Raw genomic sequence first — 25477 nt, 5'->3', positions numbered from 1 at the left:
CGGCCCCTTCTACTAAAAGGGATCAGCAGAGTGATCGCTAGTAGCAGAAATAAGGCAAGCAAGGCAATCAAGGCTTGTTTTTTTGTTCGGTCTCTTCCTTTTCACGATGCTTCAAAGTCAACGAAAGGTACATGTGCAAAACGCTCATGCATTGGCCGGGAATCGAACCCGGGCCTCCCGCGTGGCAGGCGAGAATTCTACCACTGAACCACCAATGCCTTACATGCTGCACACTGGCGCTACAGTGCTCTGGACCATTGCAGCCCAGAGCAGCTGATTTAACAGAGCACTGCAGTGACATGAGGATGGCGCCAGCTCCGGTGGGTGAATGGGAGCTGCGCTGCCCTGGCAGTCCTTCTCACTCACTTGGCCACGAACGGCCACGAACGGCCAGGTTCTATAGACAGGAAAAGTGGACAGAGGCAAGCACACTGGTAGATGAGGGTGGCCTTTGTATGGGTCGCTACTCTGAGTGCAGTTCCCTGAGCACCGTGCCTCAGGAAAGCCAGACTTCTACCGCAGGACTCAGGGGATATCTTTGCAGCCACACGAGGCTGACACCCTTTCAATCTGGGCTTCTGGGGTCTTCTGGGAATTATTTGCATAATAGAAGGTTTCCCGCCTTAAGTTGAAACTGCAGTTCCATCTTCTGCTAAAAGAGGGCAGCAGATTGCTTTCTTTGCGCAGAAAACAGACAAGCAATGCAATCATCTTATCTACCGTTTCCATTTTTCTTTTCCCATGCCTTTTAAAATATCAAGAGACACGTCTACAAAAGTGCCATGCATTGGCCGGGAATCGAACCCGGGCCTCCCGCTTGGGAAGCGAGAATTCTACCACTGAACTACCAATGCTTGACAAGCAGCATTACTGCGGTAGAGCGCTTGATTTAACACACCTGCCAGTTCCATGCGAATGGTCACTCGTAAACTCTTGACTTCTGCTGAAAGCCTCATTGAAGGCCTTTGCAGACGTGTGAGACTGGCACCTACTCGGGCTGGGCCTCTATGAGCGTTTTGCATAATCTGAGATTGCCCTGCTTCCAGTCAAGGCGCAGCGGCCCCTTCTACTAAAAGGGATCAGCAGAGTGATCGCTAGTAGCAGAAATAAGGCAAGCAAGGCAATCAAGGCTTGTTTTTTTGTTCGGTCTCTTCCTTTTCACGATGCTTCAAAGTCAACGAAAGGTACATGTGCAAAACACTCATGCATTGGCCGGGAATCGAACCCGGGCCTCCCGCGTGGCAGGCGAGAATTCTACCACTGAACCACCAATGCCTTACATGCTGCACACTGGCGCTACAGTGCTCTGGACCATTGCAGCCCAGAGCAGCTGATTTAACAGAGCACTGCAGTGACATGAGGATGGCGCCAGCTCCGGTGGGTGAATGGGAGCTGCGCTGCCCTGGCAGTCCTTCTCACTCACTTGGCCACGAACGGCCACGAACGGCCAGGTTCTATAGACAGGAAAAGTGGACAGAGGCAAGCACACTGGTAGATGAGGGAGGCCTTTGTATGGGTCGCTACTCTGAGTGCAGTTCCCTGAGCACCGTGCCTCAGGAAAGCCAGACTTCTACCGCAGGACTCACGGGATATCTTTGCAGCCACACGAGGCTGACACCCTTTCAATCTGGGCTTCTGGGGTCTTCTGGGAATTATTTGCATAATAGAAGGTTTCCCGCCTTAAGTTGAAACTGCCGTTCCATCTTCTGCTAAAAGAGGGCAGCAGAGTGCTTTCTTTGCGCAGAAAACAGACAAGCAATGCAATCATCTTATCTACCGTTTCCATTTTTCTTTTCCCATGCCTTTTAAAATATCAAGAGACACGTCTACAAAAGTGCCATGCATTGGCCGGGAATCGAACCCGGGCCTCCCGCTTGGGAAGCGAGAATTCTACCACTGAACTACCAATGCCTGACAAGCAGCATTACTGCGGTAGAGCACTTGATTTAACACACCTGCCAGTTCCATGCGAATGGTCACTCGTAAACTCTTGACTTCTGCTGAAAGCCTCATTGAAGGCCTTTGCAGACGTGTGAGACTGGCACCTACTCGGGCTGGGCCTCTATGAGCTGTTTGCATAATCTGAGATTGCCCTGCTTCCAGTCAAGGCGCAGCGGCCCCTTCTACTAAAATGGATCAGCAGAGTGATCGCTAGTAGCAGAAATAAGGCAAGCAAGGCAATCAAGGCTTGTTTTTTTGTTCGGTCTCTTCCTTTTCACGATGCTTCAAAGTCAACGAAAGGTACATGTGCAAAACGCTCATGCATTGGCCGGGAATCGAACCCGGGCCTCCCGCGTGGCAGGCGAGAATTCTACCACTGAACCACCAATGCCTTACATGCTGCACACTGGTGCTACAGTGCTCTGGACCATTGCAGCCCAGAGCAGCTGATTTAACAGAGCACTGCAGTGACATGAGGATGGCGCCAGCTCCGGTGGGTGAATGGGAGCTGCGCTGCCCTGGCAGTCCTTCTCACTCACTTGGCCACGAACGGCCAGGTTCTATAGACAGGAAAAGTGGACAGAGGCAAGCACACTGGTAGATGAGGGTGGCCTTTGTATGGGTCGCTACTCTGAGTGCAGTTCCCTGAGCACCGTGCCTCAGGAAAGCCAGACTTCTACCGCAGGACTCAGGGGATATCTTTGCAGCCACACGAGGCTGACACCCTTTCAATCTGGGCTTCTGGGGTCTTCTGGGAATTATTTGCATAATAGGTTTCCCGCCTTAAGTTGAAACTGCCGTTCCATCTTCTGCTAAAAGAGGGCAGCAGAGTGCTTTCTTTGCGCAGAAAACAGACAAGCAATGCAATCATCTTATCTACCGTTTCCATTTTTCTTTTCCCATGCCTTTTAAAATATCAAGAGACACGTCTACAAAAGTGCCATGCATTGGCCGGGAATCGAACCCGGGCCTCCCGCTTGGGAAGCGAGAATTCTACCACTGAACTACCAATGCTTGACAAGCAGCATTACTGCGGTAGAGCGCTTGATTTAACACACCTGCCAGTTCCATGCGAATGGTCACTCGTAAACTCTTGACTTCTGCTGAAAGCCTCATTGAAGGCCTTTGCAGACGTGTGAGACTGGCACCTACTCGGGCTGGGCCTCTATGAGTGTTTTGCATAATCTGAGATTGCCCTGCTTCCAGTCAAGGCGCAGCGGCCCCTTCTACTAAAAGGGATCAGCAGAGTGATCGCTAGTAGCAGAAATAAGGCAAGCAAGGCAATCAAGGCTTGTTTTTTTGTTCGGTCTCTTCCTTTTCACGATGCTTCAAAGTCAACGAAAGGTACATGTGCAAAACGCTCATGCATTGGCCGGGAATCGAACCCGGGCCTCCCGCGTGGCAGGCGAGAATTCTACCACTGAACCACCAATGCCTTACATGCTGCACACTGGCGCTACAGTGCTCTGGACCATTGCAGCCCAGAGCAGCTGATTTAACAGAGCACTGCAGTGACATGAGGATGGCGCCAGCTCCGGTGGGTGAATGGGAGCTGCGCTGCCCTGGCAGTCCTTCTCACTCACTTGGCCACGAACGGCCACGAACGGCCAGGTTCTATAGACAGGAAAAGTGGACAGAGGCAAGCACACTGGTAGATGAGGGTGGCCTTTGTATGGGTCGCTACTCTGAGTGCAGTTCCCTGAGCACCGTGCCTCAGGAAAGCCAGACTTCTACCGCAGGACTCAGGGGATATCTTTGCAGCCACACGAGGCTGACACCCTTTCAATCTGGGCTTCTGGGGTCTTCTGGGAATTATTTGCATAATAGAAGGTTTCCCGCCTTAAGTTGAAACTGCCGTTCCATCTTCTGCTAAAAGAGGGCAGCAGAGTGCTTTCTTTGCGCAGAAAACAGACAAGCAATGCAATCATCTTATCTACCGTTTCCATTTTTCTTTTCCCATGCCTTTTAAAATATCAAGAGACACGTCTACAAAAGTGCCATGCATTGGCCGGGAATCGAACCCGGGCCTCCCGCTTGGGAAGCGAGAATTCTACCACTGAACTACCAATGCCTGACAAGCAGCATTACTGCGGTAGAGCACTTGATTTAACACACCTGCCAGTTCCATGCGAATGGTCACTCGTAAACTCTTGACTTCTGCTGAAAGCCTCATTGAAGGCCTTTGCAGACGTGTGAGACTGGCACCTACTCGGGCTGGGCCTCTATGAGCTGTTTGCATAATCTGAGATTGCCCTGCTTCCAGTCAAGGCGCAGCGGCCCCTTCTACTAAAAGGGATCAGCAGAGTGATCGCTAGTAGCAGAAATAAGGCAAGCAAGGCAATCAAGGCTTGTTTTTTTGTTCGGTCTCTTCCTTTTCACGATGCTTCAAAGTCAACGAAAGGTACATGTGCAAAACGCTCATGCATTGGCCGGGAATCGAACCCGGGCCTCCCGCGTGGCAGGCGAGAATTCTACCACTGAACCACCAATGCCTTACATGCTGCACACTGGCGCTACAGTGCTCTGGACCATTGCAGCCCAGAGCAGCTGATTTAACAGAGCACTGCAGTGACATGAGGATGGCGCCAGCTCCGGTGGGTGAATGGGAGCTGCGCTGCCCTGGCAGTCCTTCTCACTCACTTGGCCACGAACGGCCACGAACGGCCAGGTTCTATAGACAGGAAAAGTGGACAGAGGCAAGCACACTGGTAGATGAGGGTGGCCTTTGTATGGGTCGCTACTCTGAGTGCAGTTCCCTGAGCACCGTGCCTCAGGAAAGCCAGACTTCTACCGCAGGACTCAGGGGATATCTTTGCAGCCACACGAGGCTGACACCCTTTCAATCTGGGCTTCTGGGGTCTTCTGGGAATTATTTGCATAATAGAAGATTTCCCGCCTTAAGTTGAAACTGCAGTTCCATCTTCTGCTAAAAGAGGGCAGCAGATTGCTTTCTTTGCGCAGAAAACAGACAAGCAATGCAATCATCTTATCTACCGTTTCCATTTTTCTTTTCCCATGCCTTTTAAAATATCAAGAGACACGTCTACAAAAGTGCCATGCATTGGCCGGGAATCGAACCCGGGCCTCCCGCTTGGGAAGCGAGAATTCTACCACTGAACTACCAATGCTTGACAAGCAGCATTACTGCGGTAGAGCGCTTGATTTAACACACCTGCCAGTTCCATGCGAATGGTCACTCGTAAACTCTTGACTTCTGCTGAAAGCCTCATTGAAGGCCTTTGCAGACGTGTGAGACTGGCACCTACTCGGGCTGGGCCTCTATGAGCGTTTTGCATAATCTGAGATTGCCCTGCTTCCAGTCAAGGCGCAGCGGCCCCTTCTACTAAAAGGGATCAGCAGAGTGATCGCTAGTAGCAGAAATAAGGCAAGCAAGGCAATCAAGGCTTGTTTTTTTGTTCGGTCTCTTCCTTTTCACGATGCTTCAAAGTCAACGAAAGGTACATGTGCAAAACACTCATGCATTGGCCGGGAATCGAACCCGGGCCTCCCGCGTGGCAGGCGAGAATTCTACCACTGAACCACCAATGCCTTACATGCTGCACACTGGCGCTACAGTGCTCTGGACCATTGCAGCCCAGAGCAGCTGATTTAACAGAGCACTGCAGTGACATGAGGATGGCGCCAGCTCCGGTGGGTGAATGGGAGCTGCGCTGCCCTGGCAGTCCTTCTCACTCACTTGGCCACGAACGGCCACGAACGGCCAGGTTCTATAGACAGGAAAAGTGGACAGAGGCAAGCACACTGGTAGATGAGGGAGGCCTTTGTATGGGTCGCTACTCTGAGTGCAGTTCCCTGAGCACCGTGCCTCAGGAAAGCCAGACTTCTACCGCAGGACTCAGGGGATATCTTTGCAGCCACACGAGGCTGACACCCTTTCAATCTGGGCTTCTGGGGTCTTCTGGGAATTATTTGCATAATAGAAGGTTTCCCGCCTTAAGTTGAAACTGCCGTTCCATCTTCTGCTAAAAGAGGGCAGCAGAGTGCTTTCTTTGCGCAGAAAACAGACAAGCAATGCAATCATCTTATCTACCATTTCCATTTTTCTTTTCCCATGCCTTTTAAAATATCAAGAGACACGTCTACAAAAGTGCCATGCATTGGCCGGGAATCGAACCCGGGCCTCCCGCTTGGGAAGCGAGAATTCTACCACTGAACTACCAATGCCTGACAAGCAGCATTACTGCGGTAGAGCACTTGATTTAACACACCTGCCAGTTCCATGCGAATGGTCACTCGTAAACTCTTGACTTCTGCTGAAAGCCTCATTGAAGGCCTTTGCAGACGTGTGAGACTGGCACCTACTCGGGCTGGGCCTCTATGAGCTGTTTGCATAATCTGAGATTGCCCTGCTTCCAGTCAAGGCGCAGCGGCCCCTTCTACTAAAAGGGATCAGCAGAGTGATCGCTAGTAGCAGAAATAAGGCAAGCAAGGCAATCAAGGCTTGTTTTTTTGTTCGGTCTCTTCCTTTTCACGATGCTTCAAAGTCAACGAAAGGTACATGTGCAAAACGCTCATGCATTGGCCGGGAATCGAACCCGGGCCTCCCGCGTGGCAGGCGAGAATTCTACCACTGAACCACCAATGCCTTACATGCTGCACACTGGTGCTACAGTGCTCTGGACCATTGCAGCCCAGAGCAGCTGATTTAACAGAGCACTGCAGTGACATGAGGATGGCGCCAGCTCCGGTGGGTGAATGGGAGCTGCGCTGCCCTGGCAGTCCTTCTCACTCACTTGGCCACGAACGGCCAGGTTCTATAGACAGGAAAAGTGGACAGAGGCAAGCACACTGGTAGATGAGGGTGGCCTTTGTATGGGTCGCTACTCTGAGTGCAGTTCCCTGAGCACCGTGCCTCAGGAAAGCCAGACTTCTACCGCAGGACTCAGGGGATATCTTTGCAGCCACACGAGGCTGACACCCTTTCAATCTGGGCTTCTGGGGTCTTCTGGGAATTATTTGCATAATAGGTTTCCCGCCTTAAGTTGAAACTGCCGTTCCATCTTCTGCTAAAAGAGGGCAGCAGAGTGCTTTCTTTGCGCAGAAAACAGACAAGCAATGCAATCATCTTATCTACCGTTTCCATTTTTCTTTTCCCATGCCTTTTAAAATATCAAGAGACACGTCTACAAAAGTGCCATGCATTGGCCGGGAATCGAACCCGGGCCTCCCGCTTGGGAAGCGAGAATTCTACCACTGAACTACCAATGCTTGACAAGCAGCATTACTGCGGTAGAGCGCTTGATTTAACACACCTGCCAGTTCCATGCGAATGGTCACTCGTAAACTCTTGACTTCTGCTGAAAGCCTCATTGAAGGCCTTTGCAGACGTGTGAGACTGGCACCTACTCGGGCTGGGCCTCTATGAGTGTTTTGCATAATCTGAGATTGCCCTGCTTCCAGTCAAGGCGCAGCGGCCCCTTCTACTAAAAGGGATCAGCAGAGTGATCGCTAGTAGCAGAAATAAGGCAAGCAAGGCAATCAAGGCTTGTTTTTTTGTTCGGTCTCTTCCTTTTCACGATGCTTCAAAGTCAACGAAAGGTACATGTGCAAAACGCTCATGCATTGGCCGGGAATCGAACCCGGGCCTCCCGCGTGGCAGGCGAGAATTCTACCACTGAACCACCAATGCCTTACATGCTGTACACTGGCGCTACAGTGCTCTGGACCATTGCAGCCCAGAGCAGCTGATTTAACAGAGCACTGCAGTGACATGAGGATGGCGCCAGCTCCGGTGGGTGAATGGGAGCTGCGCTGCCCTGGCAGTCCTTCTCACTCACTTGGCCACGAACGGCCACGAACGGCCAGGTTCTATAGACAGGAAAAGTGGACAGAGGCAAGCACACTGGTAGATGAGGGTGGCCTTTGTATGGGTCGCTACTCTGAGTGCAGTTCCCTGAGCACCGTGCCTCAGGAAAGCCAGACTTCTACCGCAGGACTCAGGGGATATCTTTGCAGCCACACGAGGCTGACACCCTTTCAATCTGGGCTTCTGGGGTCTTCTGGGAATTATTTGCATAATAGAAGGTTTCCCGCCTTAAGTTGAAACTGCAGTTCCATCTTCTGCTAAAAGAGGGCAGCAGATTGCTTTCTTTGCGCAGAAAACAGACAAGCAATGCAATCATCTTATCTACCGTTTCCATTTTTCTTTTCCCATGCCTTTTAAAATATCAAGAGACACGTCTACAAAAGTGCCATGCATTGGCCGGGAATCGAACCCGGGCCTCCCGCTTGGGAAGCGAGAATTCTACCACTGAACTACCAATGCTTGACAAGCAGCATTACTGCGGTAGAGCGCTTGATTTAACACACCTGCCAGTTCCATGCGAATGGTCACTCGTAAACTCTTGACTTCTGCTGAAAGCCTCATTGAAGGCCTTTGCAGACGTGTGAGACTGGCACCTACTCGGGCTGGGCCTCTATGAGCGTTTTGCATAATCTGAGATTGCCCTGCTTCCAGTCAAGGCGCAGCGGCCCCTTCTACTAAAAGGGATCAGCAGAGTGATCGCTAGTAGCAGAAATAAGGCAAGCAAGGCAATCAAGGCTTGTTTTTTTGTTCGGTCTCTTCCTTTTCACGATGCTTCAAAGTCAACGAAAGGTACATGTGCAAAACACTCATGCATTGGCCGGGAATCGAACCCGGGCCTCCCGCGTGGCAGGCGAGAATTCTACCACTGAACCACCAATGCCTTACATGCTGCACACTGGCGCTACAGTGCTCTGGACCATTGCAGCCCAGAGCAGCTGATTTAACAGAGCACTGCAGTGACATGAGGATGGCGCCAGCTCCGGTGGGTGAATGGGAGCTGCGCTGCCCTGGCAGTCCTTCTCACTCACTTGGCCACGAACGGCCACGAACGGCCAGGTTCTATAGACAGGAAAAGTGGACAGAGGCAAGCACACTGGTAGATGAGGGAGGCCTTTGTATGGGTCGCTACTCTGAGTGCAGTTCCCTGAGCACCGTGCCTCAGGAAAGCCAGACTTCTACCGCAGGACTCAGGGGATATCTTTGCAGCCACACGAGGCTGACACCCTTTCAATCTGGGCTTCTGGGGTCTTCTGGGAATTATTTGCATAATAGAAGGTTTCCCGCCTTAAGTTGAAACTGCCGTTCCATCTTCTGCTAAAAGAGGGCAGCAGAGTGCTTTCTTTGCGCAGAAAACAGACAAGCAATGCAATCATCTTATCTACCGTTTCCATTTTTCTTTTCCCATGCCTTTTAAAATATCAAGAGACACGTCTACAAAAGTGCCATGCATTGGCCGGGAATCGAACCCGGGCCTCCCGCTTGGGAAGCGAGAATTCTACCACTGAACTACCAATGCCTGACAAGCAGCATTACTGCGGTAGAGCACTTGATTTAACACACCTGCCAGTTCCATGCGAATGGTCACTCGTAAACTCTTGACTTCTGCTGAAAGCCTCATTGAAGGCCTTTGCAGACGTGTGAGACTGGCACCTACTCGGGCTGGGCCTCTATGAGCTGTTTGCATAATCTGAGATTGCCCTGCTTCCAGTCAAGGCGCAGCGGCCCCTTCTACTAAAAGGGATCAGCAGAGTGATCGCTAGTAGCAGAAATAAGGCAAGCAAGGCAATCAAGGCTTGTTTTTTTGTTCGGTCTCTTCCTTTTCACGATGCTTCAAAGTCAACGAAAGGTACATGTGCAAAACGCTCATGCATTGGCCGGGAATCGAACCCGGGCCTCCCGCGTGGCAGGCGAGAATTCTACCACTGAACCACCAATGCCTTACATGCTGCACACTGGTGCTACAGTGCTCTGGACCATTGCAGCCCAGAGCAGCTGATTTAACAGAGCACTGCAGTGACATGAGGATGGCGCCAGCTCCGGTGGGTGAATGGGAGCTGCGCTGCCCTGGCAGTCCTTCTCACTCACTTGGCCACGAACGGCCAGGTTCTATAGACAGGAAAAGTGGACAGAGGCAAGCACACTGGTAGATGAGGGTGGCCTTTGTATGGGTCGCTACTCTGAGTGCAGTTCCCTGAGCACCGTGCCTCAGGAAAGCCAGACTTCTACCGCAGGACTCAGGGGATATCTTTGCAGCCACACGAGGCTGACACCCTTTCAATCTGGGCTTCTGGGGTCTTCTGGGAATTATTTGCATAATAGGTTTCCCGCCTTAAGTTGAAACTGCCGTTCCATCTTCTGCTAAAAGAGGGCAGCAGAGTGCTTTCTTTGCGCAGAAAACAGACAAGCAATGCAATCATCTTATCTACCGTTTCCATTTTTCTTTTCCCATGCCTTTTAAAATATCAAGAGACACGTCTACAAAAGTGCCATGCATTGGCCGGGAATCGAACCCGGGCCTCCCGCTTGGGAAGCGAGAATTCTACCACTGAACTACCAATGCTTGACAAGCAGCATTACTGCGGTAGAGCGCTTGATTTAACACACCTGCCAGTTCCATGCGAATGGTCACTCGTAAACTCTTGACTTCTGCTGAAAGCCTCATTGAAGGCCTTTGCAGACGTGTGAGACTGGCACCTACTCGGGCTGGGCCTCTATGAGTGTTTTGCATAATCTGAGATTGCCCTGCTTCCAGTCAAGGCGCAGCGGCCCCTTCTACTAAAAGGGATCAGCAGAGTGATCGCTAGTAGCAGAAATAAGGCAAGCAAGGCAATCAAGGCTTGTTTTTTTGTTCGGTCTCTTCCTTTTCACGATGCTTCAAAGTCAACGAAAGGTACATGTGCAAAACGCTCATGCATTGGCCGGGAATCGAACCCGGGCCTCCCGCGTGGCAGGCGAGAATTCTACCACTGAACCACCAATGCCTTACATGCTGCACACTGGCGCTACAGTGCTCTGGACCATTGCAGCCCAGAGCAGCTGATTTAACAGAGCACTGCAGTGACATGAGGATGGCGCCAGCTCCGGTGGGTGAATGGGAGCTGCGCTGCCCTGGCAGTCCTTCTCACTCACTTGGCCACGAACGGCCACGAACGGCCAGGTTCTATAGACAGGAAAAGTGGACAGAGGCAAGCACACTGGTAGATGAGGGTGGCCTTTGTATGGGTCGCTACTCTGAGTGCAGTTCCCTGAGCACCGTGCCTCAGGAAAGCCAGACTTCTACCGCAGGACTCAGGGGATATCTTTGCAGCCACACGAGGCTGACACCCTTTCAATCTGGGCTTCTGGGGTCTTCTGGGAATTATTTGCATAATAGAAGGTTTCCCGCCTTAAGTTGAAACTGCCGTTCCATCTTCTGCTAAAAGAGGGCAGCAGAGTGCTTTCTTTGCGCAGAAAACAGACAAGCAATGCAATCATCTTATCTACCGTTTCCATTTTTCTTTTCCCATGCCTTTTAAAATATCAAGAGACACGTCTACAAAAGTGCCATGCATTGGCCGGGAATCGAACCCGGGCCTCCCGCTTGGGAAGCGAGAATTCTACCACTGAACTACCAATGCCTGACAAGCAGCATTACTGCGGTAGAGCACTTGATTTAACACACCTGCCAGTTCCATGCGAATGGTCACTCGTAAACTCTTGACTTCTGCTGAAAGCCTCATTGAAGGCCTTTGCAGACGTGTGAGACTGGCACCTACTCGGGCTGGGCCTCTATGAGCTGTTTGCATAATCTGAGATTGCCCTGCTTCCAGTCAAGGCGCAGCGGCCCCTTCTACTAAAAGGGATCAGCAGAGTGATCGCTAGTAGCAGAAATAAGGCAAGCAAGGCAATCAAGGCTTGTTTTTTTGTTCGGTCTCTTCCTTTTCACGATGCTTCAAAGTCAACGAAAGGTACATGTGCAAAACGCTCATGCATTGGCCGGGAATCGAACCCGGGCCTCCCGCGTGGCAGGCGAGAATTCTACCACTGAACCACCAATGCCTTACATGCTGCACACTGGCGCTACAGTGCTCTGGACCATTGCAGCCCAGAGCAGCTGATTTAACAGAGCACTGCAGTGACATGAGGATGGCGCCAGCTCCGGTGGGTGAATGGGAGCTGCGCTGCCCTGGCAGTCCTTCTCACTCACTTGGCCACGAACGGCCACGAACGGCCAGGTTCTATAGACAGGAAAAGTGGACAGAGGCAAGCACACTGGTAGATGAGGGAGGCCTTTGTATGGGTCGCTACTCTGAGTGCAGTTCCCTGAGCACCGTGCCTCAGGAAAGCCAGACTTCTACCGCAGGACTCAGGGGATATCTTTGCAGCCACACGAGGCTGACACCCTTTCAATCTGGGCTTCTGGGGTCTTCTGGGAATTATTTGCATAATAGAAGGTTTCCCGCCTTAAGTTGAAACTGCCGTTCCATCTTCTGCTAAAAGAGGGCAGCAGAGTGCTTTCTTTGCGCAGAAAACAGACAAGCAATGCAATCATCTTATCTACCGTTTCCATTTTTCTTTTCCCATGCCTTTTAAAATATCAAGAGACACGTCTACAAAAGTGCCATGCATTGGCCGGGAATCGAACCCGGGCCTCCCGCTTGGGAAGCGAGAATTCTACCACTGAACTACCAATGCCTGACAAGCAGCATTACTGCGGTAGAGCACTTGATTTAACACACCTGCCAGTTCCATGCGAATGGTCACTCGTAAACTCTTGACTTCTGCTGAAAGCCTCATTGAAGGCCTTTGCAGACGTGTGAGACTGGCACCTACTCGGGCTGGGCCTCTATGAGCTGTTTGCATAATCTGAGATTGCCCTGCTTCCAGTCAAGGCGCAGCGGCCCCTTCTACTAAAAGGGATCAGCAGAGTGATCGCTAGTAGCAGAAATAAGGCAAGCAAGGCAATCAAGGCTTGTTTTTTTGTTCGGTCTCTTCCTTTTCACGATGCTTCAAAGTCAACGAAAGGTACATGTGCAAAACGCTCATGCATTGGCCGGGAATCGAACCCGGGCCTCCCGCGTGGCAGGCGAGAATTCTACCACTGAACCACCAATGCCTTACATGCTGCACACTGGTGCTACAGTGCTCTGGACCATTGCAGCCCAGAGCAGCTGATTTAACAGAGCACTGCAGTGACATGAGGATGGCGCCAGCTCCGGTGGGTGAATGGGAGCTGCGCTGCCCTGGCAGTCCTTCTCACTCACTTGGCCACGAACGGCCAGGTTCTATAGACAGGAAAAGTGGACAGAGGCAAGCACACTGGTAGATGAGGGTGGCCTTTGTATGGGTCGCTACTCTGAGTGCAGTTCCCTGAGCACCGTGCCTCAGGAAAGCCAGACTTCTACCGCAGGACTCAGGGGATATCTTTGCAGCCACACGAGGCTGACACCCTTTCAATCTGGGCTTCTGGGGTCTTCTGGGAATTATTTGCATAATAGGTTTCCCGCCTTAAGTTGAAACTGCCGTTCCATCTTCTGCTAAAAGAGGGCAGCAGAGTGCTTTCTTTGCGCAGAAAACAGACAAGCAATGCAATCATCTTATCTACCGTTTCCATTTTTCTTTTCCCATGCCTTTTAAAATATCAAGAGACACGTCTACAAAAGTGCCATGCATTGGCCGGGAATCGAACCCGGGCCTCCCGCTTGGGAAGCGAGAATTCTACCACTGAACTACCAATGCTTGACAAGCAGCATTACTGCGGTAGAGCGCTTGATTTAACACACCTGCCAGTTCCATGCGAATGGTCACTCGTAAACTCTTGACTTCTGCTGAAAGCCTCATTGAAGGCCTTTGCAGACGTGTGAGACTGGCACCTACTCGGGCTGGGCCTCTATGAGTGTTTTGCATAATCTGAGATTGCCCTGCTTCCAGTCAAGGCGCAGCGGCCCCTTCTACTAAAAGGGATCAGCAGAGTGATCGCTAGTAGCAGAAATAAGGCAAGCAAGGCAATCAAGGCTTGTTTTTTTGTTCGGTCTCTTCCTTTTCACGATGCTTCAAAGTCAACGAAAGGTACATGTGCAAAACGCTCATGCATTGGCCGGGAATCGAACCCGGGCCTCCCGCGTGGCAGGCGAGAATTCTACCACTGAACCACCAATGCCTTACATGCTGCACACTGGCGCTACAGTGCTCTGGACCATTGCAGCCCAGAGCAGCTGATTTAACAGAGCACTGCAGTGACATGAGGATGGCGCCAGCTCCGGTGGGTGAATGGGAGCTGCGCTGCCCTGGCAGTCCTTCTCACTCACTTGGCCACGAACGGCCACGAACGGCCAGGTTCTATAGACAGGAAAAGTGGACAGAGGCAAGCACACTGGTAGATGAGGGTGGCCTTTGTATGGGTCGCTACTCTGAGTGCAGTTCCCTGAGCACCGTGCCTCAGGAAAGCCAGACTTCTACCGCAGGACTCAGGGGATATCTTTGCAGCCACACGAGGCTGACACCCTTTCAATCTGGGCTTCTGGGGTCTTCTGGGAATTATTTGCATAATAGAAGGTTTCCCGCCTTAAGTTGAAACTGCCGTTCCATCTTCTGCTAAAAGAGGGCAGCAGAGTGCTTTCTTTGCGCAGAAAACAGACAAGCAATGCAATCATCTTATCTACCGTTTCCATTTTTCTTTTCCCATGCCTTTTAAAATATCAAGAGACACGTCTACAAAAGTGCCATGCATTGGCCGGGAATCGAACCCGGGCCTCCCGCTTGGGAAGCGAGAATTCTACCACTGAACTACCAATGCCTGACAAGCAGCATTACTGCGGTAGAGCACTTGATTTAACACACCTGCCAGTTCCATGCGAATGGTCACTCGTAAACTCTTGACTTCTGCTGAAAGCCTCATTGAAGGCCTTTGCAGACGTGTGAGACTGGCACCTACTCGGGCTGGGCCTCTATGAGCTGTTTGCATAATCTGAGATTGCCCTGCTTCCAGTCAAGGCGCAGCGGCCCCTTCTACTAAAAGGGATCAGCAGAGTGATCGCTAGTAGCAGAAATAAGGCAAGCAAGGCAATCAAGGCTTGTTTTTTTGTTCGGTCTCTTCCTTTTCACGATGCTTCAAAGTCAACGAAAGGTACATGTGCAAAACGCTCATGCATTGGCCGGGAATCGAACCCGGGCCTCCCGCGTGGCAGGCGAGAATTCTACCACTGAACCACCAATGCCTTACATGCTGCACACTGGCGCTACAGTGCTCTGGACCATTGCAGCCCAGAGCAGCTGATTTAACAGAGCACTGCAGTGACATGAGGATGGCGCCAGCTCCGGTGGGTGAATGGGAGCTGCGCTGCCCTGGCAGTCCTTCTCACTCACTTGGCCACGAACGGCCACGAACGGCCAGGTTCTATAGACAGGAAAAGTGGACAGAGGCAAGCACACTGGTAGATGAGGGTGGCCTTTGTATGGGTCGCTACTCTGAGTGCAGTTCCCTGAGCACCGTGCCTCAGGAAAGCCAGACTTCTACCGCAGGACTCAGGGGATATCTTTGCAGCCACACGAGGCTGACACCCTTTCAATCTGGGCTTCTGGGGTCTTCTGGGAATTATTTGCATAATAGAAGATTTCCCGCCTTAAGTTGAAACTGCAGTTCCATCTTCTGCTAAAAGAGGGCAGCAGATTGCTTTCTTTGCGCAGAAAACAGACAAGCAATGCAATCATCTTATCTACCGTTTCCATTTTTCTTTTCCCATGCCTTTTAAAATATCAAGAGACACGTCTACAAAAGTGCCATGCATTGGCCGGGAATCGAACCCGGGCCTCCCGCTTGGGAAGCGAGAATTCTACCACTGAACTACCAATGCTTGACAAGCAGCATTACTGCGGTAGAGCGCTTGATTTAACACACCTGCCAGTTCCATGCGAATGGTCACTCGTAAACTCTTGACTTCTGCTGAAAGCCTCATTGAAGGCCTTTGCAGACGTGTGAGACTGGCACCTACTCGGGCTGGGCCTCTATGAGCGTTTTGCATAATCTGAGATTGCCCTGCTTCCAGTCAAGGCGCAGCGGCCCCTTCTACTAAAAGGGATCAGCAGAGTGATCGCTAGTAGCAGAAATAAGGCAAGCAAGGCAATCAAGGCTTGTTTTTTTGTTCGGTCTCTTCCTTTTCACGATGCTTCAAAGTCAACGAAAGGTACATGTGCAAAACACTCATGCATTGGCCGGGAATCGAACCCGGGCCTCCCGCGTGGCAGGCGAGAATTCTACCACTGAACCACCAATGCCTTACATGCTGCACACTGGCGCTACAGTGCTCTGGACCATTGCAGCCCAGAGCAGCTGATTTAACAGAGCACTGCAGTGACATGAGGATGGCGCCAGCTCCGGTGGGTGAATGGGAGCTGCGCTGCCCTGGCAGTCCTTCTCACTCACTTGGCCACGAACGGCCACGAACGGCCAGGTTCTATAGACAGGAAAAGTGGACAGAGGCAAGCACACTGGTAGATGAGGGAGGCCTTTGTATGGGTCGCTACTCTGAGTGCAGTTCCCTGAGCACCGTGCCTCAGGAAAGCCAGACTTCTACCGCAGGACTCAGGGGATATCTTTGCAGCCACACGAGGCTGACACCCTTTCAATCTGGGCTTCTGGGGTCTTCTGGGAATTATTTGCATAATAGAAGGTTTCCCGCCTTAAGTTGAAACTGCCGTTCCATCTTCTGCTAAAAGAGGGCAGCAGAGTGCTTTCTTTGCGCAGAAAACAGACAAGCAATGCAATCATCTTATCTACCGTTTCCATTTTTCTTTTCCCATGCCTTTTAAAATATCAAGAGACACGTCTACAAAAGTGCCATGCATTGGCCGGGAATCGAACCCGGGCCTCCCGCTTGGGAAGCGAGAATTCTACCACTGAACTACCAATGCCTGACAAGCAGCATTACTGCGGTAGAGCACTTGATTTAACACACCTGCCAGTTCCATGCGAATGGTCACTCGTAAACTCTTGACTTCTGCTGAAAGCCTCATTGAAGGCCTTTGCAGACGTGTGAGACTGGCACCTACTCGGGCTGGGCCTCTATGAGCTGTTTGCATAATCTGAGATTGCCCTGCTTCCAGTCAAGGCGCAGCGGCCCCTTCTACTAAAAGGGATCAGCAGAGTGATCGCTAGTAGCAGAAATAAGGCAAGCAAGGCAATCAAGGCTTGTTTTTTTGTTCGGTCTCTTCCTTTTCACGATGCTTCAAAGTCAACGAAAGGTACATGTGCAAAACGCTCATGCATTGGCCGGGAATCGAACCCGGGCCTCCCGCGTGGCAGGCGAGAATTCTACCACTGAACCACCAATGCCTTACATGCTGCACACTGGTGCTACAGTGCTCTGGACCATTGCAGCCCAGAGCAGCTGATTTAACAGAGCACTGCAGTGACATGAGGATGGCGCCAGCTCCGGTGGGTGAATGGGAGCTGCGCTGCCCTGGCAGTCCTTCTCACTCACTTGGCCACGAACGGCCAGGTTCTATAGACAGGAAAAGTGGACAGAGGCAAGCACACTGGTAGATGAGGGTGGCCTTTGTATGGGTCGCTACTCTGAGTGCAGTTCCCTGAGCACCGTGCCTCAGGAAAGCCAGACTTCTACCGCAGGACTCAGGGGATATCTTTGCAGCCACACGAGGCTGACACCCTTTCAATCTGGGCTTCTGGGGTCTTCTGGGAATTATTTGCATAATAGGTTTCCCGCCTTAAGTTGAAACTGCCGTTCCATCTTCTGCTAAAAGAGGGCAGCAGAGTGCTTTCTTTGCGCAGAAAACAGACAAGCAATGCAATCATCTTATCTACCGTTTCCATTTTTCTTTTCCCATGCCTTTTAAAATATCAAGAGACACGTCTACAAAAGTGCCATGCATTGGCCGGGAATCGAACCCGGGCCTCCCGCTTGGGAAGCGAGAATTCTACCACTGAACTACCAATGCTTGACAAGCAGCATTACTGCGGTAGAGCGCTTGATTTAACACACCTGCCAGTTCCATGCGAATGGTCACTCGTAAACTCTTGACTTCTGCTGAAAGCCTCATTGAAGGCCTTTGCAGACGTGTGAGACTGGCACCTACTCGGGCTGGGCCTCTATGAGTGTTTTGCATAATCTGAGATTGCCCTGCTTCCAGTCAAGGCGCAGCGGCCCCTTCTACTAAAAGGGATCAGCAGAGTGATCGCTAGTAGCAGAAATAAGGCAAGCAAGGCAATCAAGGCTTGTTTTTTTGTTCGGTCTCTTCCTTTTCACGATGCTTCAAAGTCAACGAAAGGTACATGTGCAAAACGCTCATGCATTGGCCGGGAATCGAACCCGGGCCTCCCGCGTGGCAGGCGAGAATTCTACCACTGAACCACCAATGCCTTACATGCTGTACACTGGCGCTACAGTGCTCTGGACCATTGCAGCCCAGAGCAGCTGATTTAACAGAGCACTGCAGTGACATGAGGATGGCGCCAGCTCCGGTGGGTGAATGGGAGCTGCGCTGCCCTGGCAGTCCTTCTCACTCACTTGGCCACGAACGGCCACGAACGGCCAGGTTCTATAGACAGGAAAAGTGGACAGAGGCAAGCACACTGGTAGATGAGGGTGGCCTTTGTATGGGTCGCTACTCTGAGTGCAGTTCCCTGAGCACCGTGCCTCAGGAAAGCCAGACTTCTACCGCAGGACTCAGGGGATATCTTTGCAGCCACACGAGGCTGACACCCTTTCAATCTGGGCTTCTGGGGTCTTCTGGGAATTATTTGCATAATAGAAGGTTTCCCGCCTTAAGTTGAAACTGCAGTTCCATCTTCTGCTAAAAGAGGGCAGCAGATTGCTTTCTTTGCGCAGAAAACAGACAAGCAATGCAATCATCTTATCTACCGTTTCCATTTTTCTTTTCCCATGCCTTTTAAAATATCAAGAGACACGTCTACAAAAGTGCCATGCATTGGCCGGGAATCGAACCCGGGCCTCCCGCTTGGGAAGCGAGAATTCTACCACTGAACTACCAATGCTTGACAAGCAGCATTACTGCGGTAGAGCGCTTGATTTAACACACCTGCCAGTTCCATGCGAATGGTCACTCGTAAACTCTTGACTTCTGCTGAAAGCCTCATTGAAGGCCTTTGCAGACGTGTGAGACTGGCACCTACTCGGGCTGGGCCTCTATGAGCGTTTTGCATAATCTGAGATTGCCCTGCTTCCAGTCAAGGCGCAGCGGCCCCTTCTACTAAAAGGGATCAGCAGAGTGATCGCTAGTAGCAGAAATAAGGCAAGCAAGGCAATCAAGGCTTGTTTTTTTGTTCGGTCTCTTCCTTTTCACGATGCTTCAAAGTCAACGAAAGGTACATGTGCAAAACACTCATGCATTGGCCGGGAATCGAACCCGGGCCTCCCGCGTGGCAGGCGAGAATTCTACCACTGAACCACCAATGCCTTACATGCTGCACACTGGCGCTACAGTGCTCTGGACCATTGCAGCCCAGAGCAGCTGATTTAACAGAGCACTGCAGTGACATGAGGATGGCGCCAGCTCCGGTGGGTGAATGGGAGCTGCGCTGCCCTGGCAGTCCTTCTCACTCACTTGGCCACGAACGGCCACGAACGGCCAGGTTCTATAGACAGGAAAAGTGGACAGAGGCAAGCACACTGGTAGATGAGGGAGGCCTTTGTATGGGTCGCTACTCTGAGTGCAGTTCCCTGAGCACCGTGCCTCAGGAAAGCCAGACTTCTACCGCAGGACTCAGGGGATATCTTTGCAGCCACACGAGGCTGACACCCTTTCAATCTGGGCTTCTGGGGTCTTCTGGGAATTATTTGCATAATAGAAGGTTTCCCGCCTTAAGTTGAAACTGCCGTTCCATCTTCTGCTAAAAGAGGGCAGCAGAGTGCTTTCTTTGCGCAGAAAACAGACAAGCAATGCAATCATCTTATCTACCGTTTCCATTTTTCTTTTCCCATGCCTTTTAAAATATCAAGAGACACGTCTACAAAAGTGCCATGCATTGGCCGGGAATCGAACCCGGGCCTCCCGCTTGGGAAGCGAGAATTCTACCACTGAACTACCAATGCCTGACAAGCAGCATTACTGCGGTAGAGCACTTGATTTAACACACCTGCCAGTTCCATGCGAATGGTCACTCGTAAACTCTTGACTTCTGCTGAAAGCCTCATTGAAGGCCTTTGCAGACGTGTGAGACTGGCACCTACTCGGGCTGGGCCTCTATGAGCTGTTTGCATAATCTGAGATTGCCCTGCTTCCAGTCAAGGCGCAGCGGCCCCTTCTACTAAAAGGGATCAGCAGAGTGATCGCTAGTAGCAGAAATAAGGCAAGCAAGGCAATCAAGGCTTGTTTTTTTGTTCGGTCTCTTCCTTTTCACGATGCTTCAAAGTCAACGAAAGGTACATGTGCAAAACGCTCATGCATTGGCCGGGAATCGAACCCGGGCCTCCCGCGTGGCAGGCGAGAATTCTACCACTGAACCACCAATGCCTTACATGCTGCACACTGGTGCTACAGTGCTCTGGACCATTGCAGCCCAGAGCAGCTGATTTAACAGAGCACTGCAGTGACATGAGGATGGCGCCAGCTCCGGTGGGTGAATGGGAGCTGCGCTGCCCTGGCAGTCCTTCTCACTCACTTGGCCACGAACGGCCAGGTTCTATAGACAGGAAAAGTGGACAGAGGCAAGCACACTGGTAGATGAGGGTGGCCTTTGTATGGGTCGCTACTCTGAGTGCAGTTCCCTGAGCACCGTGCCTCAGGAAAGCCAGACTTCTACCGCAGGACTCAGGGGATATCTTTGCAGCCACACGAGGCTGACACCCTTTCAATCTGGGCTTCTGGGGTCTTCTGGGAATTATTTGCATAATAGGTTTCCCGCCTTAAGTTGAAACTGCCGTTCCATCTTCTGCTAAAAGAGGGCAGCAGAGTGCTTTCTTTGCGCAGAAAACAGACAAGCAATGCAATCATCTTATCTACCGTTTCCATTTTTCTTTTCCCATGCCTTTTAAAATATCAAGAGACACGTCTACAAAAGTGCCATGCATTGGCCGGGAATCGAACCCGGGCCTCCCGCTTGGGAAGCGAGAATTCTACCACTGAACTACCAATGCTTGACAAGCAGCATTACTGCGGTAGAGCGCTTGATTTAACACACCTGCCAGTTCCATGCGAATGGTCACTCGTAAACTCTTGACTTCTGCTGAAAGCCTCATTGAAGGCCTTTGCAGACGTGTGAGACTGGCACCTACTCGGGCTGGGCCTCTATGAGTGTTTTGCATAATCTGAGATTGCCCTGCTTCCAGTCAAGGCGCAGCGGCCCCTTCTACTAAAAGGGATCAGCAGAGTGATCGCTAGTAGCAGAAATAAGGCAAGCAAGGCAATCAAGGCTTGTTTTTTTGTTCGGTCTCTTCCTTTTCACGATGCTTCAAAGTCAACGAAAGGTACATGTGCAAAACGCTCATGCATTGGCCGGGAATCGAACCCGGGCCTCCCGCGTGGCAGGCGAGAATTCTACCACTGAACCACCAATGCCTTACATGCTGCACACTGGCGCTACAGTGCTCTGGACCATTGCAGCCCAGAGCAGCTGATTTAACAGAGCACTGCAGTGACATGAGGATGGCGCCAGCTCCGGTGGGTGAATGGGAGCTGCGCTGCCCTGGCAGTCCTTCTCACTCACTTGGCCACGAACGGCCACGAACGGCCAGGTTCTATAGACAGGAAAAGTGGACAGAGGCAAGCACACTGGTAGATGAGGGTGGCCTTTGTATGGGTCGCTACTCTGAGTGCAGTTCCCTGAGCACCGTGCCTCAGGAAAGCCAGACTTCTACCGCAGGACTCAGGGGATATCTTTGCAGCCACACGAGGCTGACACCCTTTCAATCTGGGCTTCTGGGGTCTTCTGGGAATTATTTGCATAATAGAAGGTTTCCCGCCTTAAGTTGAAACTGCCGTTCCATCTTCTGCTAAAAGAGGGCAGCAGAGTGCTTTCTTTGCGCAGAAAACAGACAAGCAATGCAATCATCTTATCTACCGTTTCCATTTTTCTTTTCCCATGCCTTTTAAAATATCAAGAGACACGTCTACAAAAGTGCCATGCATTGGCCGGGAATCGAACCCGGGCCTCCCGCTTGGGAAGCGAGAATTCTACCACTGAACTACCAATGCCTGACAAGCAGCATTACTGCGGTAGAGCACTTGATTTAACACACCTGCCAGTTCCATGCGAATGGTCACTCGTAAACTCTTGACTTCTGCTGAAAGCCTCATTGAAGGCCTTTGCAGACGTGTGAGACTGGCACCTACTCGGGCTGGGCCTCTATGAGCTGTTTGCATAATCTGAGATTGCCCTGCTTCCAGTCAAGGCGCAGCGGCCCCTTCTACTAAAAGGGATCAGCAGAGTGATCGCTAGTAGCAGAAATAAGGCAAGCAAGGCAATCAAGGCTTGTTTTTTTGTTCGGTCTCTTCCTTTTCACGATGCTTCAAAGTCAACGAAAGGTACATGTGCAAAACGCTCATGCATTGGCCGGGAATCGAACCCGGGCCTCCCGCGTGGCAGGCGAGAATTCTACCACTGAACCACCAATGCCTTACATGCTGCACACTGGCGCTACAGTGCTCTGGACCATTGCAGCCCAGAGCAGCTGATTTAACAGAGCACTGCAGTGACATGAGGATGGCGCCAGCTCCGGTGGGTGAATGGGAGCTGCGCTGCCCTGGCAGTCCTTCTCACTCACTTGGCCACGAACGGCCACGAACGGCCAGGTTCTATAGACAGGAAAAGTGGACAGAGGCAAGCACACTGGTAGATGAGGGAGGCCTTTGTATGGGTCGCTACTCTGAGTGCAGTTCCCTGAGCACCGTGCCTCAGGAAAGCCAGACTTCTACCGCAGGACTCAGGGGATATCTTTGCAGCCACACGAGGCTGACACCCTTTCAATCTGGGCTTCTGGGGTCTTCTGGGAATTATTTGCATAATAGAAGGTTTCCCGCCTTAAGTTGAAACTGCCGTTCCATCTTCTGCTAAAAGAGGGCAGCAGAGTGCTTTCTTTGCGCAGAAAACAGACAAGCAATGCAATCATCTTATCTACCGTTTCCATTTTTCTTTTCCCATGCCTTTTAAAATATCAAGAGACACGTCTACAAAAGTGCCATGCATTGGCCGGGAATCGAACCCGGGCCTCCCGCTTGGGAAGCGAGAATTCTACCACTGAACTACCAATGCCTGACAAGCAGCATTACTGCGGTAGAGCACTTGATTTAACACACCTGCCAGTTCCATGCGAATGGTCACTCGTAAACTCTTGACTTCTGCTGAAAGCCTCATTGAAGGCCTTTGCAGACGTGTGAGACTGGCACCTACTCGGGCTGGGCCTCTATGAGCTGTTTGCATAATCTGAGATTGCCCTGCTTCCAGTCAAGGCGCAGCGGCCCCTTCTACTAAAAGGGATCAGCAGAGTGATCGCTAGTAGCAGAAATAAGGCAAGCAAGGCAATCAAGGCTTGTTTTTTTGTTCGGTCTCTTCCTTTTCACGATGCTTCAAAGTCAACGAAAGGTACATGTGCAAAACGCTCATGCATTGGCCGGGAATCGAACCCGGGCCTCCCGCGTGGCAGGCGAGAATTCTACCACTGAACCACCAATGCCTTACATGCTGCACACTGGTGCTACAGTGCTCTGGACCATTGCAGCCCAGAGCAGCTGATTTAACAGAGCACTGCAGTGACATGAGGATGGCGCCAGCTCCGGTGGGTGAATGGGAGCTGCGCTGCCCTGGCAGTCCTTCTCACTCACTTGGCCACGAACGGCCAGGTTCTATAGACAGGAAAAGTGGACAGAGGCAAGCACACTGGTAGATGAGGGTGGCCTTTGTATGGGTCGCTACTCTGAGTGCAGTTCCCTGAGCACCGTGCCTCAGGAAAGCCAGACTTCTACCGCAGGACTCAGGGGATATCTTTGCAGCCACACGAGGCTGACACCCTTTCAATCTGGGCTTCTGGGGTCTTCTGGGAATTATTTGCATAATAGGTTTCCCGCCTTAAGTTGAAACTGCCGTTCCATCTTCTGCTAAAAGAGGGCAGCAGAGTGCTTTCTTTGCGCAGAAAACAGACAAGCAATGCAATCATCTTATCTACCGTTTCCATTTTTCTTTTCCCATGCCTTTTAAAATATCAAGAGACACGTCTACAAAAGTGCCATGCATTGGCCGGGAATCGAACCCGGGCCTCCCGCTTGGGAAGCGAGAATTCTACCACTGAACTACCAATGCTTGACAAGCAGCATTACTGCGGTAGAGCGCTTGATTTAACACACCTGCCAGTTCCATGCGAATGGTCACTCGTAAACTCTTGACTTCTGCTGAAAGCCTCATTGAAGGCCTTTGCAGACGTGTGAGACTGGCACCTACTCGGGCTGGGCCTCTATGAGTGTTTTGCATAATCTGAGATTGCCCTGCTTCCAGTCAAGGCGCAGCGGCCCCTTCTACTAAAAGGGATCAGCAGAGTGATCGCTAGTAGCAGAAATAAGGCAAGCAAGGCAATCAAGGCTTGTTTTTTTGTTCGGTCTCTTCCTTTTCACGATGCTTCAAAGTCAACGAAAGGTACATGTGCAAAACGCTCATGCATTGGCCGGGAATCGAACCCGGGCCTCCCGCGTGGCAGGCGAGAATTCTACCACTGAACCACCAATGCCTTACATGCTGCACACTGGCGCTACAGTGCTCTGGACCATTGCAGCCCAGAGCAGCTGATTTAACAGAGCACTGCAGTGACATGAGGATGGCGCCAGCTCCGGTGGGTGAATGGGAGCTGCGCTGCCCTGGCAGTCCTTCTCACTCACTTGGCCACGAACGGCCACGAACGGCCAGGTTCTATAGACAGGAAAAGTGGACAGAGGCAAGCACACTGGTAGATGAGGGTGGCCTTTGTATGGGTCGCTACTCTGAGTGCAGTTCCCTGAGCACCGTGCCTCAGGAAAGCCAGACTTCTACCGCAGGACTCAGGGGATATCTTTGCAGCCACACGAGGCTGACACCCTTTCAATCTGGGCTTCTGGGGTCTTCTGGGAATTATTTGCATAATAGGTTTCCCGCCTTAAATTGAAACTGCCGTTCCATCTTCTGCTAAAAGAGGGCAGCAGAGTGCTTTCTTTGCGCAGAAAACAGACAAGCAATGCAATCATCTTATCTACCGTTTCCATTTTTCTTTTCCCATGCCTTTTAAAATATCAAGAGACACGTCTACAAAAGTGCCATGCATTGGCCGGGAATCGAACCCGGGCCTCCCGCTTGGGAAGCGAGAATTCTACCACTGAACTACCAATGCCTGACAAGCAGCATTACTGCGGTAGAGCACTTGATTTAACACACCTGCCAGTTCCATGCGAATGGTCACTCGTAAACTCTTGACTTCTGCTGAAAGCCTCATTGAAGGCCTTTGCAGACGTGTGAGACTGGCACCTACTCGGGCTGGGCCTCTATGAGCGTTTTGCATAATCTGAGATTGCCCTGCTTCCAGTCAAGGCGCAGCGGCCCCTTCTACTAAAAGGGATCAGCAGAGCGATCGCTAGTAGCAGAAATAAGGCAAGCAAGGCAATCAAGGCTTGTTTTTTTGTTCGGTCTCTTCCTTTTCACGATGCTTCAAAGTCAACGAAAGGTACATGTGCAAAACGCTCATGCATTGGCCGGGAATCGAACCCGGGCCTCCCGCGTGGCAGGTGAGAATTCTACCA

General features: G+C 51.4%; 48 non-coding genes across 48 annotated transcripts; all 48 read right to left on the bottom strand.

Annotated features, from left to right (window-relative positions):
* Positions 1 to 147: 147 nt before the first annotated feature.
* TRNAG-GCC (transfer RNA glycine (anticodon GCC)) lies at positions 148 to 218 on the bottom strand. Its single transcript has one exon. It is a non-coding gene; the product is annotated as a tRNA-Gly (tRNA).
* Positions 219 to 783: 565 nt separating this feature from the next.
* TRNAG-CCC (transfer RNA glycine (anticodon CCC)) lies at positions 784 to 854 on the bottom strand. Its single transcript has one exon. It is a non-coding gene; the product is annotated as a tRNA-Gly (tRNA).
* Positions 855 to 1204: 350 nt separating this feature from the next.
* TRNAG-GCC (transfer RNA glycine (anticodon GCC)) lies at positions 1205 to 1275 on the bottom strand. The gene has a single exon. It is a non-coding gene; the product is annotated as a tRNA-Gly (tRNA).
* Positions 1276 to 1840: 565 nt separating this feature from the next.
* Positions 1841 to 1911, bottom strand: TRNAG-CCC (transfer RNA glycine (anticodon CCC)). The gene has a single exon. It is a non-coding gene; the product is annotated as a tRNA-Gly (tRNA).
* A 350-nt stretch (positions 1912 to 2261) lies between these two features.
* TRNAG-GCC (transfer RNA glycine (anticodon GCC)) lies at positions 2262 to 2332 on the bottom strand. Its single transcript has one exon. It is a non-coding gene; the product is annotated as a tRNA-Gly (tRNA).
* Positions 2333 to 2884: 552 nt separating this feature from the next.
* Positions 2885 to 2955, bottom strand: TRNAG-CCC (transfer RNA glycine (anticodon CCC)). Its single transcript has one exon. It is a non-coding gene; the product is annotated as a tRNA-Gly (tRNA).
* A 350-nt stretch (positions 2956 to 3305) lies between these two features.
* TRNAG-GCC (transfer RNA glycine (anticodon GCC)) lies at positions 3306 to 3376 on the bottom strand. The gene has a single exon. It is a non-coding gene; the product is annotated as a tRNA-Gly (tRNA).
* A 565-nt stretch (positions 3377 to 3941) lies between these two features.
* Positions 3942 to 4012, bottom strand: TRNAG-CCC (transfer RNA glycine (anticodon CCC)). Its single transcript has one exon. It is a non-coding gene; the product is annotated as a tRNA-Gly (tRNA).
* Positions 4013 to 4362: 350 nt separating this feature from the next.
* On the bottom strand, positions 4363 to 4433 carry TRNAG-GCC (transfer RNA glycine (anticodon GCC)). Its single transcript has one exon. It is a non-coding gene; the product is annotated as a tRNA-Gly (tRNA).
* A 565-nt stretch (positions 4434 to 4998) lies between these two features.
* TRNAG-CCC (transfer RNA glycine (anticodon CCC)) lies at positions 4999 to 5069 on the bottom strand. The gene has a single exon. It is a non-coding gene; the product is annotated as a tRNA-Gly (tRNA).
* Positions 5070 to 5419: 350 nt separating this feature from the next.
* TRNAG-GCC (transfer RNA glycine (anticodon GCC)) lies at positions 5420 to 5490 on the bottom strand. Its single transcript has one exon. It is a non-coding gene; the product is annotated as a tRNA-Gly (tRNA).
* A 565-nt stretch (positions 5491 to 6055) lies between these two features.
* On the bottom strand, positions 6056 to 6126 carry TRNAG-CCC (transfer RNA glycine (anticodon CCC)). Its single transcript has one exon. It is a non-coding gene; the product is annotated as a tRNA-Gly (tRNA).
* A 350-nt stretch (positions 6127 to 6476) lies between these two features.
* TRNAG-GCC (transfer RNA glycine (anticodon GCC)) lies at positions 6477 to 6547 on the bottom strand. Its single transcript has one exon. It is a non-coding gene; the product is annotated as a tRNA-Gly (tRNA).
* Positions 6548 to 7099: 552 nt separating this feature from the next.
* TRNAG-CCC (transfer RNA glycine (anticodon CCC)) lies at positions 7100 to 7170 on the bottom strand. Its single transcript has one exon. It is a non-coding gene; the product is annotated as a tRNA-Gly (tRNA).
* Positions 7171 to 7520: 350 nt separating this feature from the next.
* On the bottom strand, positions 7521 to 7591 carry TRNAG-GCC (transfer RNA glycine (anticodon GCC)). Its single transcript has one exon. It is a non-coding gene; the product is annotated as a tRNA-Gly (tRNA).
* A 565-nt stretch (positions 7592 to 8156) lies between these two features.
* Positions 8157 to 8227, bottom strand: TRNAG-CCC (transfer RNA glycine (anticodon CCC)). Its single transcript has one exon. It is a non-coding gene; the product is annotated as a tRNA-Gly (tRNA).
* Positions 8228 to 8577: 350 nt separating this feature from the next.
* On the bottom strand, positions 8578 to 8648 carry TRNAG-GCC (transfer RNA glycine (anticodon GCC)). The gene has a single exon. It is a non-coding gene; the product is annotated as a tRNA-Gly (tRNA).
* Positions 8649 to 9213: 565 nt separating this feature from the next.
* Positions 9214 to 9284, bottom strand: TRNAG-CCC (transfer RNA glycine (anticodon CCC)). Its single transcript has one exon. It is a non-coding gene; the product is annotated as a tRNA-Gly (tRNA).
* A 350-nt stretch (positions 9285 to 9634) lies between these two features.
* TRNAG-GCC (transfer RNA glycine (anticodon GCC)) lies at positions 9635 to 9705 on the bottom strand. The gene has a single exon. It is a non-coding gene; the product is annotated as a tRNA-Gly (tRNA).
* A 552-nt stretch (positions 9706 to 10257) lies between these two features.
* On the bottom strand, positions 10258 to 10328 carry TRNAG-CCC (transfer RNA glycine (anticodon CCC)). The gene has a single exon. It is a non-coding gene; the product is annotated as a tRNA-Gly (tRNA).
* A 350-nt stretch (positions 10329 to 10678) lies between these two features.
* On the bottom strand, positions 10679 to 10749 carry TRNAG-GCC (transfer RNA glycine (anticodon GCC)). The gene has a single exon. It is a non-coding gene; the product is annotated as a tRNA-Gly (tRNA).
* A 565-nt stretch (positions 10750 to 11314) lies between these two features.
* Positions 11315 to 11385, bottom strand: TRNAG-CCC (transfer RNA glycine (anticodon CCC)). Its single transcript has one exon. It is a non-coding gene; the product is annotated as a tRNA-Gly (tRNA).
* A 350-nt stretch (positions 11386 to 11735) lies between these two features.
* On the bottom strand, positions 11736 to 11806 carry TRNAG-GCC (transfer RNA glycine (anticodon GCC)). The gene has a single exon. It is a non-coding gene; the product is annotated as a tRNA-Gly (tRNA).
* Positions 11807 to 12371: 565 nt separating this feature from the next.
* On the bottom strand, positions 12372 to 12442 carry TRNAG-CCC (transfer RNA glycine (anticodon CCC)). The gene has a single exon. It is a non-coding gene; the product is annotated as a tRNA-Gly (tRNA).
* Positions 12443 to 12792: 350 nt separating this feature from the next.
* On the bottom strand, positions 12793 to 12863 carry TRNAG-GCC (transfer RNA glycine (anticodon GCC)). Its single transcript has one exon. It is a non-coding gene; the product is annotated as a tRNA-Gly (tRNA).
* A 552-nt stretch (positions 12864 to 13415) lies between these two features.
* Positions 13416 to 13486, bottom strand: TRNAG-CCC (transfer RNA glycine (anticodon CCC)). The gene has a single exon. It is a non-coding gene; the product is annotated as a tRNA-Gly (tRNA).
* A 350-nt stretch (positions 13487 to 13836) lies between these two features.
* On the bottom strand, positions 13837 to 13907 carry TRNAG-GCC (transfer RNA glycine (anticodon GCC)). Its single transcript has one exon. It is a non-coding gene; the product is annotated as a tRNA-Gly (tRNA).
* Positions 13908 to 14472: 565 nt separating this feature from the next.
* Positions 14473 to 14543, bottom strand: TRNAG-CCC (transfer RNA glycine (anticodon CCC)). The gene has a single exon. It is a non-coding gene; the product is annotated as a tRNA-Gly (tRNA).
* A 350-nt stretch (positions 14544 to 14893) lies between these two features.
* On the bottom strand, positions 14894 to 14964 carry TRNAG-GCC (transfer RNA glycine (anticodon GCC)). The gene has a single exon. It is a non-coding gene; the product is annotated as a tRNA-Gly (tRNA).
* Positions 14965 to 15529: 565 nt separating this feature from the next.
* Positions 15530 to 15600, bottom strand: TRNAG-CCC (transfer RNA glycine (anticodon CCC)). The gene has a single exon. It is a non-coding gene; the product is annotated as a tRNA-Gly (tRNA).
* A 350-nt stretch (positions 15601 to 15950) lies between these two features.
* On the bottom strand, positions 15951 to 16021 carry TRNAG-GCC (transfer RNA glycine (anticodon GCC)). Its single transcript has one exon. It is a non-coding gene; the product is annotated as a tRNA-Gly (tRNA).
* Positions 16022 to 16586: 565 nt separating this feature from the next.
* TRNAG-CCC (transfer RNA glycine (anticodon CCC)) lies at positions 16587 to 16657 on the bottom strand. The gene has a single exon. It is a non-coding gene; the product is annotated as a tRNA-Gly (tRNA).
* A 350-nt stretch (positions 16658 to 17007) lies between these two features.
* On the bottom strand, positions 17008 to 17078 carry TRNAG-GCC (transfer RNA glycine (anticodon GCC)). The gene has a single exon. It is a non-coding gene; the product is annotated as a tRNA-Gly (tRNA).
* A 552-nt stretch (positions 17079 to 17630) lies between these two features.
* TRNAG-CCC (transfer RNA glycine (anticodon CCC)) lies at positions 17631 to 17701 on the bottom strand. Its single transcript has one exon. It is a non-coding gene; the product is annotated as a tRNA-Gly (tRNA).
* A 350-nt stretch (positions 17702 to 18051) lies between these two features.
* TRNAG-GCC (transfer RNA glycine (anticodon GCC)) lies at positions 18052 to 18122 on the bottom strand. Its single transcript has one exon. It is a non-coding gene; the product is annotated as a tRNA-Gly (tRNA).
* A 565-nt stretch (positions 18123 to 18687) lies between these two features.
* TRNAG-CCC (transfer RNA glycine (anticodon CCC)) lies at positions 18688 to 18758 on the bottom strand. The gene has a single exon. It is a non-coding gene; the product is annotated as a tRNA-Gly (tRNA).
* A 350-nt stretch (positions 18759 to 19108) lies between these two features.
* On the bottom strand, positions 19109 to 19179 carry TRNAG-GCC (transfer RNA glycine (anticodon GCC)). Its single transcript has one exon. It is a non-coding gene; the product is annotated as a tRNA-Gly (tRNA).
* Positions 19180 to 19744: 565 nt separating this feature from the next.
* Positions 19745 to 19815, bottom strand: TRNAG-CCC (transfer RNA glycine (anticodon CCC)). Its single transcript has one exon. It is a non-coding gene; the product is annotated as a tRNA-Gly (tRNA).
* A 350-nt stretch (positions 19816 to 20165) lies between these two features.
* TRNAG-GCC (transfer RNA glycine (anticodon GCC)) lies at positions 20166 to 20236 on the bottom strand. Its single transcript has one exon. It is a non-coding gene; the product is annotated as a tRNA-Gly (tRNA).
* Positions 20237 to 20788: 552 nt separating this feature from the next.
* Positions 20789 to 20859, bottom strand: TRNAG-CCC (transfer RNA glycine (anticodon CCC)). The gene has a single exon. It is a non-coding gene; the product is annotated as a tRNA-Gly (tRNA).
* Positions 20860 to 21209: 350 nt separating this feature from the next.
* TRNAG-GCC (transfer RNA glycine (anticodon GCC)) lies at positions 21210 to 21280 on the bottom strand. The gene has a single exon. It is a non-coding gene; the product is annotated as a tRNA-Gly (tRNA).
* Positions 21281 to 21845: 565 nt separating this feature from the next.
* TRNAG-CCC (transfer RNA glycine (anticodon CCC)) lies at positions 21846 to 21916 on the bottom strand. The gene has a single exon. It is a non-coding gene; the product is annotated as a tRNA-Gly (tRNA).
* A 350-nt stretch (positions 21917 to 22266) lies between these two features.
* Positions 22267 to 22337, bottom strand: TRNAG-GCC (transfer RNA glycine (anticodon GCC)). The gene has a single exon. It is a non-coding gene; the product is annotated as a tRNA-Gly (tRNA).
* A 565-nt stretch (positions 22338 to 22902) lies between these two features.
* On the bottom strand, positions 22903 to 22973 carry TRNAG-CCC (transfer RNA glycine (anticodon CCC)). The gene has a single exon. It is a non-coding gene; the product is annotated as a tRNA-Gly (tRNA).
* A 350-nt stretch (positions 22974 to 23323) lies between these two features.
* On the bottom strand, positions 23324 to 23394 carry TRNAG-GCC (transfer RNA glycine (anticodon GCC)). The gene has a single exon. It is a non-coding gene; the product is annotated as a tRNA-Gly (tRNA).
* Positions 23395 to 23946: 552 nt separating this feature from the next.
* On the bottom strand, positions 23947 to 24017 carry TRNAG-CCC (transfer RNA glycine (anticodon CCC)). The gene has a single exon. It is a non-coding gene; the product is annotated as a tRNA-Gly (tRNA).
* Positions 24018 to 24367: 350 nt separating this feature from the next.
* TRNAG-GCC (transfer RNA glycine (anticodon GCC)) lies at positions 24368 to 24438 on the bottom strand. The gene has a single exon. It is a non-coding gene; the product is annotated as a tRNA-Gly (tRNA).
* A 562-nt stretch (positions 24439 to 25000) lies between these two features.
* TRNAG-CCC (transfer RNA glycine (anticodon CCC)) lies at positions 25001 to 25071 on the bottom strand. The gene has a single exon. It is a non-coding gene; the product is annotated as a tRNA-Gly (tRNA).
* Between the last annotated feature and the right edge of the window lie 406 nt (positions 25072 to 25477).

The sequence above is a fragment of the Ambystoma mexicanum genome, unplaced genomic scaffold (assembly GCF_040938575.1).
Source record: "Ambystoma mexicanum isolate Mex_15411 unplaced genomic scaffold, UKY_AmexF1_1 Mex_scaf52, whole genome shotgun sequence".
NCBI classification, from domain to species: Eukaryota; Metazoa; Chordata; class Amphibia; order Caudata; family Ambystomatidae; genus Ambystoma; species Ambystoma mexicanum.
Note: the sequence above shows the minus strand (reverse complement) of the source record. Positions and strands in the feature narration are given on the sequence as shown.